Source organism: Lathyrus oleraceus, chromosome 5 (genome assembly GCF_024323335.1).
Source record: "Lathyrus oleraceus cultivar Zhongwan6 chromosome 5, CAAS_Psat_ZW6_1.0, whole genome shotgun sequence".
NCBI classification, from domain to species: domain Eukaryota; kingdom Viridiplantae; phylum Streptophyta; class Magnoliopsida; order Fabales; family Fabaceae; genus Lathyrus; species Lathyrus oleraceus.
Window position 1 is genome coordinate 135,354,470 of NC_066583.1, and position 6,542 is coordinate 135,361,011.

The 6,542-nt window shown below is 37.3% G+C and overlaps 2 long non-coding RNA genes across 2 annotated transcripts; both read left to right on the top strand.

Annotated features, from left to right (window-relative positions):
* Window positions 1-973: 973 nt before the first annotated feature.
* Window positions 974-3,146, top strand: LOC127078363 (uncharacterized). The gene is made up of 3 exons (XR_007787834.1): window positions 974-1,153; window positions 1,264-1,392; window positions 3,029-3,146. It is a non-coding gene; the product is annotated as an uncharacterized LOC127078363 (long non-coding RNA).
* A 1,042-nt stretch (window positions 3,147-4,188) lies between these two features.
* Window positions 4,189-4,723, top strand: LOC127078364 (uncharacterized). The gene is made up of 4 exons (XR_007787835.1): window positions 4,189-4,228; window positions 4,358-4,391; window positions 4,497-4,563; window positions 4,649-4,723. It is a non-coding gene; the product is annotated as an uncharacterized LOC127078364 (long non-coding RNA).
* Window positions 4,724-6,542: the final 1,819 nt, after the last annotated feature.

Consider the following 6,542-nt stretch of genomic DNA (forward strand, 5'->3'; position numbering starts at 1 on the left):
TACCATTCCATCAAATAAATTTGAGCCTTTATCCAATTATTTGCACTCTTATTTGTTTATATTCAACAAATGTTTTGCATGTTTTAATTGAGAAATATCATTGTTTTAAACAAATAAATAAGTTTTCATAACTTGTTTTTAAACAAAGTGAACATTCACAATGATAAAAAGATACTGGGTATGTCTTCAGTGCTCTCCCAAAGATGGTATGATTCCCAACAAGGTAAGACATTTGTTCATATTCCTGACATGTTTGTATCCTCTTCCTCCGGAGCCTGTTTGTGGTTTCCTCCCGAGCGTAGTGTTTGGTAAAGGTATTCATCCCTCTTTCTTTCAGTAGAAGTAGTGATCCTTCCTCCTCAGCAGATGGGATCTCTTTGGTAGTGCAGTGTTTGATGGTGACCTTGGAAGCTTCTGATTGGTGGTTGTTCCCCACAGAGATCCATTATCCCCTTTGATAATTTCCCTAGTAGAGTTGCTTTTGCAGCGGATTTTATCTGTGCGATGATCCTGCCCCCAACTAGAATGACTGATATTCGTTCCCCTGCAGAGATCCTTGTTTCCTGGTCCCCATCAGATTGGATGTCCTCCACTGGGCCTGGCTTTCTCTATCCACTACGCCAAAAAGGTTTTTTAACAGCGCATCTTAGACAGCGCTTTTAAAAGAAAGCGCTGTCTAAGGTTAAAATAAAAATAAAACACGTAAAATGTTCTAAAAAAATAATGAAAGCGCTGTCTAAGGGGGGGTCTTAGACAGCGCTTTTAGAAAGCGCTGTCTAAGACCCCCCCTTAGACAGCGCTTTTAGAAAGCGCTTTTAAATATAGACCTTAGTCAGCGCTTTTGAGGAAGCGCTGTTTAAAGTCTTTCAATTAAAAAAAAATTTAAAACCAAAAGTTCTGAGAGTGAGCGGGGAGGAGAAAAGAAGAAGAAGAGAAGAGAACCGCAAGTGTGAGAGTGAGCGGGAAGGAGAAAAGAAGAAGAAGAAAAAACCCGGGTTCAAACCGAATCAGAAACAACAACAACACAACGATGTCGTCTCCGTTCCACCGTCGATCTCAATCGGAAGGAATCGGAAGGAATCGAATCTAAGAAGGCTGTGTCCCCTGATAAACTCGCCCAATTGTGGACCGTTGATCCCAAACGAGCCAAGAGGTCCTTCTTTCTATAACCTAACGCACAATTTTGTCTAATGATACAATTTCCAATCTGGTTTTTGTATTGAAATTAGTTGCTGACTCTAATTTTCCCACCTCTCGCTACAGCACAAACTGCGACAAGGCTCGCCGACTCACAGCCGTTAAACTCCGACAGAGCGCCGCCGTTCACCTCCGTCAGAGAACACAAAGCCATTGCACTTCTCTATATCTATCTCCCTCTTCCTCAATGAAAAGGTAACTCACATACCCATTCATTTCTGCATTCTTGTTATAACTCCTTTTTTTCACTGTTTGACCGATGTTAATTTTTTGCTGGTAAAAGTTTAATGGTGATAAAATTTTGTTGATGACAAATTAATTGCTATTCTTCACTTGTTTCTTTTGATACTGTTGATGAGGATTATTTTTTTTTATCATAGGCTTGAGTTTGCAAACATGGTGTTTGTTGAAATGTCACAGTGACTTTGCTTATGTTGATTTTGAGTATAAATCGTTTATAGTTTTTGTAACATGTTTGAAAATATATATTGTTTGTTGAGAATGCATTATTTCTTGTTTGGTTGAATAAAAGTTCATCTTAACAAGCTCCGGCTCTGAGTCAAGGTGCTTCAAGGATTGGTTTATTATTCATTTAGATGTGTAGGTAACATATGCTCAGTTTTAATTTGCAGAAGTTTATCCTTTAGTAGAAGGGATCCTGGAGTATAGAATATTTAAACCGAATAACGATATTTTATCATATGATAATGTTTCTTTAACAAATGAAAACGCTTGCTTTTGTTTAGGGATCATCTATTGAAGTTAGGTTTTATGAAGTGTAACTGTAAAATAGAGGACTCTTGCGGGTTTAATGAAAAAGGGAAGACTTGTTCAATTTAAACAAAAAAATTATTCTTTTGCCTATTAATAATGACATTCATTACTGCTATATTTTTCTCACTACACTGGCAATGTTGGCACCTTTTATGTCTTCAATATCATCATTAAATAAAGTTGTAATTTAAAAGTCAACAGAGAACATGACCCTTGGTACTCTGTTTCCCAGTTACATATGTTGTTTGTTTTGAGGGAAGTCCTTGGAATTTCCAAACTAGTCATATAGTTGCTTAGATTCTTAATAAAGTAGCTGGAGGAGATGCCACTCGATATTTTGCTGTTATTTCTTCTTTAATTTCAGTTCTTGATTTCTGTTCGAATTAATTTATTGTATGTAATTTCTGTTGATCATTTGAGCTTGTGTGAGTGGTTAGAAAAATTTATAGAAATAGCTTATGATATGTCTATAAGTTGTTTTCGAGTTATTGCAATAAGTTCTCTAGGATAACCTATGAAAACATTATAGTTTGTATGAAATAGCTTATTCATAAGTACTCAAAAGACAAGCGCTTAACTAAACTATTTAGCCAAGTATAACCTAACCTATGATGGATATCAGTGGTGATTTTTGTGCTCGCCGCAATGATAAATATTGGCCGACATTGTGGGTTTTTCCGCCATAATCTGCTATGGTGGCGTCACTAAGTAGCGGGTATGGCTGTATTTTTGCTCTCTGTCATGGACCACCATGGACAACACTTATATTATAAGTGCTTAACTAAGTTGTTCACTAAAATACATCTTAAGTTGTTTACCATATTGCATCCTTATGGTATTTGGTCTTTAATGTTACCAATATCAACATTTCCGGTGATGAAAAATTTATCAGCTCTAGCTTTGATAGCCTGCTGAGGGAAAGTATCTTTCTCTGTTTTGCATTTTCCTTCTTGTTTCTGTGATCTGACCCTTTGTTTTGAACATGAATGTAATCCAGTGAGGCATATATTTACTTTTTATAAAGCAAAATAAAGGACATGTGTTTTGTTTCTTGTAGGTTACGAGGACGTGGATAGTATCTATGCATCTAATGAAGACTTTAAGAACATGAAAGAGAAAGAAAGGGTTAGAGGGACTCATCTGCTGGAATACTTTGTCAGTAGGTGTAATGAAATTGGGGTAATATTTTTTCTGCTCTTACCGTACTCGTGGTACTTACTTTTTTCTCATTATTCTGTTTCGAGTGAAATTTGTAATTTTCTCATATATTAATATAATATGTTTATGTATTTTAGTTTCTTAGTTATTGTAACTTAACACAATTTTTACTTTTAAACTTTTATTGGGATGTTGTGTTGTGAATTGAACAATTTAATTCCCTAGTAATACATTTTATAGAGAATTTCTTATTTTCTATTAACGTACCCGTACCTTGATTAATATAAAAATGGTGTATCCTGTACCGCTATCCGTACTCGTACCGGGTACCGTATCTGTACCTATGCATCATATGTGCAAATTATTGTATTTTAAGCGTGGAGATTATTTGTTCATTACAATATATCTTCTTACTCCCATGTTTCTTACTCTTTTAAGTTTAAATATTAAAGTAACATCATATCCACTGAGAAATGGTTAGCAGCCTTCTGAAACAAAGATATAACTCTTTTACCCATCACTTTGGATATAGTTATGTGACTTATGTCAAACATGTTTTACGGGATTGGTTAGTCAATCATGATATATCTCCTGGCAGAACAATTATAAGTTTTAACATATGTAAAAAAAAACATCTGAAAAATAAGGTACTAAAGCTGATTGCTGTTTTTGTTGCAGAGCTACTCACATATTTTTCTATGCTGACCTTTGTGATCATTATTAATCATGAATTGAACTTTTTCCCTATTCCTGAATACAGGGGCCAAATCATGCTGCAGTCACTGCTTGTGCTACTGGATCACATTCTATTGGTGATGCAATGAGAATGATTCAATTTGGGGATGCAGATGTTATGGTGACTGGAGGGACTGAGTCGAGCATTGATGCATTGTCAATTGCAGGATTCTGCAGGTAAATTGTAGCCACCATCCTGTGTTTTATGTTAGTGCCAACCACCATATTAGTTCTGTCCTTTGTTCCTCTGATGCTTTAAAACCTGATATTGGAAACTTGCAGGTCCCGGGCCTTGACTACAAAGTATAACTCATTGCCACAGGAAAGCATCACGGCCATTTGACAGTGGCCGAGACGGGTTTGTGTGAGTATAACAACACTGCAGATTCGTTACTTATATTAATTAATTTGTTTTGCTTAGTTTTCATTTTCTGACTTCAAATTATTGGTTTGTTTGTCATGCTGCTTATATCCATGTTGTGTTCTTACTCAGGATAGGAGAAGGTTCTGGAGTCTTGGTCTTGGAGGTTAGTTAAAAAATTTATTGTGTATCTATCCCTCCAATTCCTCTTCAGTTATTTGTTTATAGTCTGGTCTTTCTTGTTTGTTTATATGTTTCCCCTATTGTTTAGGAACTTGAGCATGCTAAAAATCGAGGAGCCAAAATCTATGCAGAGATTCGTGGCTATGGGATGTCAGGTAATTTGTTGCAGGATATGCTAAATTTTCTCCCTAATCTTAGTTTTATATTAGATTGACTTCGTTTCATATGGATTTTGATTAGGGGATGCATATCACATTACTCAACCTCCTAGTGATGGGAGAGGTGCCATTCTGGCCATGACTCGTGCTTTAAGACCGGTTTTTTAATCATCCTATGTTGATTTGTATTTTCTACGTAGCATTAGAGGTTTTATGTTTGCTAAGCTGCCAACTTATCATGTATGCATGTTGTGACTATATTTTTCCTTTCTCCCCCACGTTTTATATATAGTATTATCCAACAAACTTCATACTCCAGATGTCATGTTTTGAGCGTGACAATGGTGTTGATTGAGATTCTCACATTGGATAGTGATTTAATTTGAACAATGGTTTATAAACCTGGAAAAAATGTGGTTTAAAACAAAAGCTTCAAAAATTTTCGTATACCTTAGACAGCGCTTTTGTAAAAAGCGCTGTCTAAGGGGGGGATTAGAAAGCGCTTTAGGCAAAAGCGCTGTCTAAGGGGGGGGGCTTAGACAGCGCTTTTTGAAAAGCGCTGTCTAAGCCCCCCCCCCCCTTAGACAGCGCTTTTGCCTTAAGCGCTGTCTAAGATATACCTAAAAAAATTAAAATAGGGGGGGCATAGACAGCGCTTTTTGAAAAGCGCTGTCTAAGCCCCCCCCCCCCCCTTAGACAGCGCTTTGGCCAAAAGCGCTGTCTAAGGTATACCTAAAAAAATTAAAATAGGAGGGTCTTAGAAAGCGCTTTTGGACAAAGCGCTGTCTAAGGGGGGGGGGGGGGCTTAGACAGCGCTTTTAAGATTTAAAAAAGCGCTGTCTAAACCTTTAGCAGCGGAGGTTTAGACAGCGCTTTAAAGCGCTGTCTAAGGCCAAAAAAAGCGCTGTCTAAGGTCTTGTTTGGCGTAGTGATCATGATGTAGTACCGGATGTTTGTTCGTCAATCTTTGGACCTGTTTGTGTTAGATATGTCTGTTTTGTTAGCATTCATCATACATAAACCACACATATATACATAATTTTAACACTCAGATATTCACATTGCATTCTTTGCCATATATCTTTGTTTGTTATCTCCTGCTAGGTGGTAATATATCTCCCCAAGCGGATGTTTGTGTCTGATCTCCCCATGTAGAGTCAGCCCCATAAGCAGAAAGTATTTATCCTTCCTTTCCTATTCCCCACTGAGTTATGTCCTCGTGGATGATTATTATTCCTGTTCCTCCCAACACATATATTGGATGGAATCCCCCCTGAGTTATATCCTCATAGGGATGAGTCTTGTTTCATCGTGCCTCTCTAGTTTATTCCTAGATTGGCTTCTTGATATTTTCACTGCACTTCCCCGTAGTTTAAATGAATGATTGCTCAGTAACTAGTAATCGTCCATCTTTTCTCCGGAGGAGTCAATGGCCTTCTACCCTCATACCGGTAGTTATAAGTCCTATTTCTGTGGCCTTCTACCCTCATACCGGTAGTTATAAATCCTATTTCTTTGGTTCTCTACCCTTATACCGGTAGTTGTAAACCTTATTTTATCCCCTTGCAAAGTTAACCTTTTTGTTCATCCTAACTGATGACGGTTACTCTTCCGCGGTTTTCTACCCCATATCCGATAGATGTAATCCCCTCATTGACGGTTATCTTTATCCAATATTCAGTATCGATATTCCTTCACCTTCTGAGTATATCTCCCAGTAACCGGTGATATGTCTCTCGGATCGTTGCCTTTGTCAAAGTATCCCCAGTGAGTCATCTTTCATTTACCCTTGGCTGGTAATGATTGTTTCTCCCCTTGATTGGTCATCATTTTATACCTAGTTTTTGGTATCTTGATGCCCCTTTTCTTTTGGTCGATTTATCCTTTATTAACCCAGTAATCGGTTGTGGATAATCTTCCATGCGAGTATGTTATCTATGTTCTGACGGTAATAGATAATATATCTCATGCACTCT